The 10278-nt window shown below is 49.0% G+C and overlaps 1 long non-coding RNA gene across 1 annotated transcript; it reads left to right on the top strand.

Annotated features, from left to right (window-relative positions):
* The first annotated feature begins 5571 nt into the window (after positions 1 to 5571).
* On the top strand, positions 5572 to 8214 carry LOC142071728 (uncharacterized). Its single transcript, XR_012667916.1, has 5 exons — positions 5572 to 5653; positions 5751 to 5783; positions 6580 to 6600; positions 6705 to 6731; positions 8145 to 8214. It is a non-coding gene; the product is annotated as an uncharacterized LOC142071728 (long non-coding RNA).
* Positions 8215 to 10278: the final 2064 nt, after the last annotated feature.

Genomic DNA, 10278 nt, shown 5'->3' with positions numbered 1-10278 from the left:
TGGAGATCATCTCCACAGGATATTCGATCCATTTTACCTCCCTCACTCCTGCCTACCGCTCCCCCCCAACCCTCCTCAGGAACCCTTCTCATGAGCAGCTTTTACATCAGGAAACAAGTTATCTTCTGAACTAGGTGCTGTAGAACCAGTTCCTACTCAACACAGCGGGAAGGGCTTCAACTCCAAGTAGTTCCAGATACTGAAAAAGAATGGTGATTGGAGACACATTCTGGATCTACGATCACTCAACAGATTTGTAAAGATGCAACGCTTCAAGAAGGTGACTTTGGCAGCAATAATCCCATCTCTGGACCATGGGGACTGGTTCTCGACCCTTGACCTACAAGATGCTTACTTCCATATCGCGATCCACAGAAGGTTTCTAGTATTCACTCTGGGACAAGACCACTTTCGTTGTCTGCACCCAGAGTGTTCTCAAAGGCCCTTTCTATGGTTGTGGTGCTCCTTCGCAAACAAAGAGTGATAATATCCCTGTATCTGGACGATTGCCTGCTCAAGGCATGCTCCTTTGATGATGCTTTGACGCCCCCACAAAAGACTATGGACCTATTCCTCCAACTGGCTCTAAAAGTAGACATCCAAAAGACCATATTAACTCCGGTATAACATCTGGAATTCATAGGGGCCTACCTAGATGGAGCAGAGGCCAAAGCCTTCCTTCCCTCATGCAGGTTCAACAGCTGAGACAACTTAATCTCAACAGGACAGGCCAACCCTCAAACCTTGGTCAGAAATAGTCTTCAACTACCGGGACACATGGTGGCAGGCACCTTTGTAATAAATCACGTGAGACTCCACATGTACGGGCTTCAGTGGTGGTTCAGCACATACCAAGCACACACAGTATAAACAAACTTCTATTGATGCCCGCAACAGTCAAAAACTCCCTCAACTGGTGGAAAGACCCTCACAGTGTCTACTCAGGAGTTCCCTTCACTCAACCACCCCCAGCGTTAATAATAACAACAGATGCATACCTACTGGGATGGGGAGCCCTCCTGGACACCAACATTAGTCAAGGCAAATGGTTCCCCTTCGAATCCACATTGCATATCTACTTACTGGAACTCAGAGCAGTCAGGGAAGCTTGTTCACATTTCCTCCTACTGACCGGGGGAAGCATATAAAGATTATGATAGAGAACACTGCATGTATGTTTTACATAAATCACTGGGGAAGAGCAAGCTCACCTTCCCTTTGTACCAAGGCAGTGAAACTCTGGAACTGGTGCATTCACCACCCCATAGAACGGCTTCCGTATGAGGAGAGAGTAATCAGGCTGGGACTTTGCAGCTTGGAAAAGAGGTGACTAAGGAGGGATATGATAGAGGTCTTTGGGGCACCTGCCATTGGCCACTGTTGGAGGACAGGATACTGGGCTTGATGGACCTTTGGTCTGACCCAGTCTGGCCATTCTTATGTTCTTATTTGTGGCAAGGTTTACTCATGCCCTGAGACATCATCTTGTTGTCGTCTTACGATGGAAGGCGGTGATGGCAGCGAGATGCACTTCCAGGGAGCGTAGCGATAACCCTGACATTTTCAGTTCTAGGATGCAATCTACCACAAGTGGTAGTGGAGAGGATATAGGGGTAACATGTTTCCAGTCACATCAGAGCTGGAATCTCTTCCACTATTGAGTAGACATGGTCTTTACATACTCAGAGCAGGTCATTTCTAAGAGTTGGAAGCATTGAGTTGGAGAACCTGTCGATTGGGGTGATGGACCTTGCCAGTATCCTGAGAGGGGAGACGAGGAACAGGCTGGTGAGTGATTGGCATGCAAATCGCCAGTTGAGTACGGCATGGGAATCACGGTTGTCATGGCCACAAGGGGTCTGTAAGTGTAACCCTGGCCCTTTCTTTTCTTTCCTCAAGCAAGACCTTTGACATTAGAGAAATTGGAGGAAAGGCATAGAGGAGACCTGTGTTCCAATGTAGGAGAAAGGCATCTCCGAGAGAGTGATGACCCAGGACAGCTCCAGAGCAGAACGGGGAGCACTTCTTGTTTCTGGCTGTGGGGAATAAGTCTATCTTAAGTCTATCTCACCCTCCACCCCCCCCCCCACGTAAAGAGTTGTCACTTTGGATGGGCTAGCACCAGTAGGAGAGTGAATTTGTGTGGGGGGGTGGAGGGTGAGAAAACCTGGATTTGTGCTGGAAATGGCCCACCTGTTGATCACTTTAGATAAGCTATTACCAGCAGGACAGTGGGGTGGGAGGAGGTATTGTTTCATATTCTCTGTGTGTATATAAAGTCTGCTGCAGTTTCCACGGTATACATCTGATGAAGTGAGCTGTAGCTCACGAAAGCTCATGATCAAATAAATTGGTTAGTCTCTAAGGTGCCACAAGTACTCCTTTTCTTATTTCTCCTTTGTGATCCTGGGAAAAGTTCCTGCTGAGAGTGTCCGCAGGAGTGTTCTGTGTGCCCAAGAGGTGAGCTGCTGAGATGTTGGTGTGAACATAAGAGCATAAGAACAGCCATACTGGGTCAGACCAAAGGTCCATCTAGCCAGTATCCTGCCTTCCAACAGTGGCCAATGGCAGGTGCCCCAAAGGGAATGAACAGACAGGTTATCCTCAAGTGATCCATGCCCTGTCACCCAATCCCAGCTTCTGGCAAACAGAGGCTAGGGACACCATTCCTGCCCATCCTGGCAAAAAGCTATTGATGGACCTAGCCACCATGAATCTATCTAGCTTCCTTTTGAACCCCGTTATAGTCTTGGCCTTCACAACACCCTCTGGAAAGGAGTGCCAGAGGTTGACAGTGCGTTGCATGAAAAAATACTTTCTTGTGTTTGTTTTAAACCCACTACTTATTAATTTCATTTGGTGGCCCCTTGTTCTTGTATTATGAGAAGGAGTAAATAACACTTCCTTATTTACTTTCTCTATACCACTCGTGATTTCATAGCCCTCTATCATATCCCCCCTTAGTTGCCTCTTTTCCAAGCTGAAAAGTCCCAGTCTTATTAATCTCTCTTCATACGGAAGCCATTCTATACCCCTAATCATTTTTGTTGCCCTTTTCTGAACCTTTTCCAATTCCAATGTATCTTTTTTGAGGTGGGGCAACCACATCTACACACAGTATTCAAGATGTGGACGTACCATGGATTTATATAGAGGCGATATGATATTTTCTGTCATATTATTGATCCCGTTCTTGATGATTCCCAACATTCTATTTGCTTCTGTGACGACCGCTGCACATTGAGTGCATGTTTTCAGAGAACGCTCCACAATGACTCCAAGATCTCTTTCTTGAGTGGCAACAGCTAATTTAGACCCCATCATTGTACTTGTATAGTTAGGATTATGTTTTCCAATGTGCATTACTTTTCATTTATCAACATTAAATTTAATCTGCTATTTTGTTGCCCAGTCACCCAGTTTTGTGAGATCCTTTTGTAGCTCTTTGCAGTCTTCACAATCAGATGTTCTACACTGTCATGAGACCTCAACCACGCCCTTCGGTTTCTTACAAGACTTCCCTTCGAACCCATGGCCTCCTGCTCTCTTCTACACCTTTCTATGAAAACTACAATCCGAGTGGCCATATGTCTGCACGGAGAGTGGGAGAGATAGGGGCTCTATTGGTATACCCCCTGTTTACAATTGTTTTTGAAGATAAGGTTACATTATGACTGTACCCCACATTCCTAGTGAAAATAACTTCACACTTCCACATAAACCGGTTTATCCATCTCCCCACTTTTTTTCCAAAACCACACCAGGATAAAAGGGAGGTGACACTACACACTCTCAATGTCGGGAGAGTCCTTTTATTTGGTGAGGATTAAGCCCTTCAGGAAATCTCGCAGACTACTTCTCTCCATTGCAGACAGATCTAAGGGAGCCTCAATCGCTAAACAAAGACTCTCGAGATGGATATCAGACTGCATTACCCCTTGCTATCACACTTATGGCATTCCACCTTCCTGTACGGTTCAAACTCACCCCAGGAGATCTCTCTCCACTTGCACAGCCTTACTCAGGAATGTTCCGATCACAGACATGTGCAGAGCAGAAACGTGGACATCTGCTCACACATTTGCTGAACATCGTGCAGTCACCCACATCTCAGCAGAGGCCCCGTAGAAGTGTGTGAGGGGCCCACAGGCACCTGAACTGTGGCTGCACCCCACATGCCATGCCCCGCCTGAGGCCCCGCCCCTTTCTCCCTGTGCTCACGCCACCCATTGCCCCCAAGGCCCTGACCTCACACTACCTCTTCTCCCCAAGCCCCTGACCTTGCACCAACCCTTCCCCCAAAACCCCAGAATCACTCCCTCTTCCCCCCAAGACCCCGCCTGCTGCTCACTCCTCTCCCCACCATCACTTGCCTTTACAGCTGGCAAAAAGTGGGGGGAGGGCCTGGCCCCTTGATCCCCCCAGTTCCGGCACCCCTGCATCCTCTGCTATATTTTATTCCAGTGTCTGATGCTCAGGACTAGACTCGACTCTGAAACCCCACCCCTCCGTCACGGGTACGGCTGCCGAGTCGCCGAGACAGCCACAGAGACACCGCTGCAAGAAGGAGAAAGGGTCCCTCACCTGGTGCCGTACCTGTCGCTCTCTGAGATGTGTCCCTGTGGGTGCTCCACTATTTGCCCTCCTTCCCCCCTGCTCTGGAGCTCTGACCTATGAGCTCTGTGGTGGAGAAGGAACTGGGGGCAGTTTGTCTGCACAGCGCTACATTGACCTAATGCGGAGCAGGAGATGGGGAGAGCGGATGTGTGGGCCGAACAGAAACGGCTACCTAAAATCTCCGATGTGAGGCGCCGGGCTGTGAATACACAGAGCATGGAGTAACACACAACTCGAAGAACTGCAGTTACCGCACAAGGCGAGGAACCCTTTCTTATCCCGCTTTACACTCAGGAAACTGAGGCCCAGAGAGCTCAGGGCCGCAGTTCAGCTAGATACAAGCTTAACTTTATGTGTGTGAATAATCACGTTATTATAAGTCAGTCTCTCGCTGTCAGGCATTTTGTCCAGCCCTCAAATAATTTTTGTGGCTCTTTTCTGCATCTTTTCCAGTTTTTCAACGTCTTTTTCCAAATCAGGTCAGCCAGTTATTCCGACAGCCCCACGGCCAGCTGCACTGACTGCCAGCCACTGCTGGAGTGGCCCAGGGCAGCTGGCCCCGGGGACCACCTGACCAGCAGCCGGTGGGGCTGGCCCCAGAGAGCGCCTGAGCAGTGGTCCCTCGGGCGGCTGAAGCAGCTGCTGCTCAGTGGCCCCTGGCAGCTGGTGCCACTGGCCCTGCTCCCCCTCCAGCAGCAGCCCCGCTGAGATTTACTTAGGGGGCTTATGGTATAAATCATGAACTGGTCACAGGTGGGGAATTTTTTTGTTTATTGCCCATGACCTGTCCACAACTTTCTCTAAAAATACCCGTGACTAAAGTGTAACCTTAGGCCTGGTACACCGGTGACTGAGTGAGGGTCTAAGGTCTGTGATGTACAGGAGGTCAGACTACAATCCTTCTGGCCCTGAACTCTGTGAATCTATGATGGCAGTTCTTTGCTAGTATGAGAGGGGACCATTGCCCCCCAGAATCTCACCTCTTTGACTCTTCTTTCTTTAGAAAACCTGCGATCTGAACTGGAGAAAGAGAGAGGTAAGTTCCTGGGACAAGTTCCCTGAAATAACAGTAGGAATAACCCAGCTAATGCAACAAGATGAAACCTCGCCTCTTTCTTCCTTTTCTCTTCCAGAGATTCTGCGCGCTGAGCTGGAGAACGAGAGAGGTAAATGTCTGGGCTCTCCGGAGGCTTGAACAAGTTTCTCTCACTGTACATAGTCAGACAGACTTTGGCTTTTGTCTCTGCACTATCTGTTAGGAGAGGCTCTGGGAATCAAACGGACGGGGAGCTCTGACTAATCATCGAGTGGGGTAACTGCTCCATAGATAAGGTTGCTGCTCAGTTTCCATCATAAGCCTGATTTCAGCCCCTTCCTTTAAAATCTGCACACAGGGGAATGTCCATATCCAAAACTGGTGGGTCTGCCTGGGCCCACGTACCTTTTTGCTACTGAATTTAAAGGAATGGAGGGGTGGGGGGGATTCTGATGCCCTGGAAACAGGGGCTCAGCGCAGTCCCAAAGTCTCCTAGCACTCTCTGACACTTTGAGGCACAAGCTCAGTGAGAAGGAGCCAGCTCATGTTGCTGGGCCCATGAGCTGAGATCCAGTGTCCAGGGCCAAGGGTTAGCTCATTAAACCCTCACTGCCATGTTATCAGGGCCTAGCCCCTCACCAAGCTGCCTGGCACAAGGGGAGTGTGAACACTACACCACAGGTGAGCCCAGCTAGGGCAGGGCCATAGGAGCCCAGCGAGGGTCAGATGCCAAGAAGGGGGGTGTAATCGACAGAGCCCAAAGCCACTAAGAGCTCTATGAGGATGGAGCTCAGGCCAGGAGACCTGGGCGGGAAGAGCGCAGCGGAGAGCACAGTGGAAAGGGCAAAGTGGTCCTTTAAAGGCAGATTCCCTAACCCAGGAGCTGTTGTAGAACTGACTGCATACCTATGTCTCTCTGTTTGCAGAGAAATCCCTGGCCGAACTTGGTAAGTGCCATGTGTCCCCTTTCCCCCACCCCAGATGACATTGTGTCCTTTGCCGGCAGTCCGTGCTCCGGGGAGTGCTCACCTCTTGGTGTGTTTGATTTCAGGCTGGAGTAAAGTCAGCAAAAATGCAGGTAAGTGAAGCTGGTATTTTAATGTCAGACCTCCTGCACCACTCTGCTGCCCAGCAAACGCGCACATGCCAGAAATCACAGGGAAAGAGCAGTATGGTCAATGAAAATGCCAGATTCGTCCCCAGTTTACTTGCATAAAACAAATGCTCACACTTAAGGGTGGAGTCCCGAGCTCTCCAGTGTAACTGCAATAAGTCAGAGTGCTCCTAAGGCCGGGAACTTACCTGCTGTCAATTCAGGGGGGTAGGTGCTTGCAGCCGTTGGTAATTATGGTTCAGAGTTGAGGTTTTACTGGACACATATGGTGAATTCTCATGTGTTGTGTTGTTATTAATTAACTTCATGAACTAGAAGGGTTCTAGGAAACTGTGTAAATTACCTTAACTGGCTGCGGGTAATTGTCTTAATGCTTTTTGGACTGGTGAAATCTCTGTTTTTATGGAGTTGTCAGTCAGTAGCCCTTTGGCTAATTCAGTTCAAATATGGTAGAAAAATTCTACCTCAGACCTGGACCAAATCTACCAAATTTGAGTCTGATAGGACTTTGTGGGTATTAGAATAGAGGGCTCCCAACTCGGGTGTAGATTGGAAACTCAGGTGCTGTCTTAGCTGTGGAGACGTGGTAGCAGCCCCAGAGCACAGATTTTGTGGTGGGTGACTACTGAGTTCTTTTAATGGTTGAAATGATCTCCGTGTGTGTAACACCTGAGCTCGTTCCTTACTGGGGCCTCTGTAGAGGTTACAGACAGGCCCAATGGGAGCTAGAGGCATCCCCAGCTCTTCCAGGGGAACTATTTGCCCCTATTGCCTGGGAGGAGAGCTGCAGTGAAATGCAGAGAAGCAGATCCCTGGGAGTTAGAGGCGGGAAATCAGAGAGTGTCCTAGCCAAGACAGAGCTGGCGGGAGGATGGGAAACAGCCTCGATGGGCATAGGCACCAACTTCTGCTGGTGCCAGTGGGTGCTCGACCCCTCCTCTACCCCCAGCCCTGCCCTGACTCCACCCCTGCCCCGCCCCATTCCAACCCCTTCCCCAAAGTCCCCGCCTCAACTCTGCCCCCTCCCTGCCCCTATTGGACTCCTTCCCCAAATCCCCTCCCCGGCTTCGCCTCCTCCCCTGAGTGCGCCACGTTCCCGCTCCTCCCCCGTCCCTCCCAGAGCTTGTTATGCCGCAAAACAGCTGTTTTGTGGCTGCAAGCACTGGGACTTAGGGGAAGCAGGGACACAGCATGCTCAGGGGAGGAGGCAGAGGTTAGGTGAAGTGAGGTGAGGTGGGGGGGGAGCTTGGCTGCCAGTGGGTGCAGAGCACCCACTAATTTTTCCCCGTGCGTGCTCCAGCCCTGTAGCACCCACGGAGTCAGCACCTATGCAGTTGGGCTGCGCTCTGCCCCTGATGCTCTGCCCCATCTCTGCAGCGATGGTGAGTCTGGATCCGGACACGGCTCATCCCAGCCTCAAGGTCTCTGAGAATCGGCGATCTGTGAAATGGAGGGGCCTGAGCAGGACGTGCCTGACAACCCTGAGAGATTTGACAGTGAAACCTGCGTGCTGGGCTCGGAAGGGTTTGCCTCGGGGAAACCTGGTGGTAGGACCTGGGCTGTGGGGGTGGCCAAAGAATCCGTCAGGAGGAAGGGCTGGATCTGCTTTTCTCCTGAGGAGAGGATCTGGGCCGTGGATCAGTGTGGGAGCCATTACCGGGCTCGCACCTCCCCAGAGACCCTCCTGCCCCTGACTGGGATCCCTGGGAAGATCGGAGTGTATCTGGACTATGAGCGGGGCCTGGTGTCATTTTATCATCCTGGTATGGAGGCCCCAATCTACACTTTCACCAGCTCTTTCACTGGGCAGCTCCACCCTTTCTTCTGGGTCTACTCCCCAATCACACTGTGTCCCTGAGATATGGCATTGTGGGGATAGCACCTCTCACTGGTCAAAGACGTTTTTTGTTCTGTTGTTTTCCGAAATGGACTAATTTTTCATTTTTAAATATTTTCCATTATTTTTTTATTCTTCTCAAAACTTGGAATTTTCCAGAATGAATATTTTCAGTTTTGAAAATCCTACCATTTGACTAAGATGAGGGCTCAAAATTGGTAAAGCAGAAGAAATCCTGATATTACGTTGATGAGTGTGGTGTAAGAAGCTACATAGAATAGAACAGAACCCAATAAACAATACATAATAGGACCCCTCCGCCCAAATAAAAGGTTTAAGTTGAAAATTTTGTAATAATGCAAAAAAAAAAAAAAAAAACTCTCAAGAAAATCCAAATGTTTTCACAAAAAAATCTCTTTTTGTAAACCGGCCAAATTTCCTCAAGATATTTTTTGAATGAAAACTTTTGTTCAGCTCTAATTAACACCTGTAATTGCACATAATCAATGAATGCTTCCTGATTCTTAGTACTGTAATTTATCAACTGATCATCATTGATAAGTGGAAGGGGTAAGAACATGTGTCAAACCCTGTCCCAAAACATCACATTGTCCAAACTGGATAAAAGGCTCCAAGAAAGCAGATTCCTAACCAGTAACTATGTTCTGTGACATTATTGGTGAAAGAAATGGAGTCAGAGGAATGGAGGGAGCTCCGGTTCTCTGGATGAGTGTTGATCATGGGGTTCACAGCATCCAGGAAGGCTTAGCCTAAACCCAAAATGACAGGTATGTCCTACACCAGCTACATGTAGAGTTTTAGGCCAGAAGGGACCATGAGATCATCCAGTCAGACCTCCTCTATATCACAGGCCACCAGCACACTCAGCACGCTCACATCAAGCCCAACATCGAAGATTAAACCAAACTATTGCAGCCCACAGGAGGCTAGACTTTTACATGCCAAAGCCATGGAGGCCCACCCAGCCTGAGTGGAACAAATCATGGGGGCAAAAAGTAGATCAGTCTCATAATACTTCCCCAGCCTCATAATACTGCCCTTGAGGGGCCGCTCGCCTTCGCCACCCCCACCCACCTCGGCTCCAGTGTCTCTGGTGTCTCAACAGGATTTCTTAAATCAAAACAGCCGCCTTCTCCCATCTCCTGCTGCAGGATGAAAGGAAAGCAGTGCTTTCTTATGTTAGCCGCAGGATCTGATCATCTCCTCTATTAATTGGATGATTTAAGGAGGTGATGACCCAAACCATCATCATTGTTAACCCACCGACTTATGGAGTCAGTCTCAGTTGTGCCCTGGATTTGATCATTGTTTTCACAGGTTCACAGATTCCAAGGCCAGAAGGGACTGTTGTGATCAGCTTGTCTGGACTCCTGTGTAACACAGGCCAGGGACCTGCTCCACAATAATTCCTGCTCGAACTAGAGCAGATATTTTTTTTAAAAAATCATCCACTCTTGATTTAAAAATGGTCAGTGATGGAAAATCCACCAAGACTCTGGGTAAATGGTGCCAATAGTTAATTACCCTCACTATTAAACATGTTTGAGGGGGATAGCCATGTTAGTCTGTTTCAGCAAAAACAATGAGGAATCCTGTGGCGCCTTAAAGACTAACAAATTTATTTGGGCATAAGCTTTCATGGGCTGGAACCCA

The sequence above is a fragment of the Caretta caretta genome, chromosome 4 (genome assembly GCF_965140235.1).
Source record: "Caretta caretta isolate rCarCar2 chromosome 4, rCarCar1.hap1, whole genome shotgun sequence".
NCBI classification, from domain to species: Eukaryota; Metazoa; Chordata; order Testudines; family Cheloniidae; genus Caretta; species Caretta caretta.
Note: the sequence above shows the minus strand (reverse complement) of the source record. Positions and strands in the feature narration are given on the sequence as shown.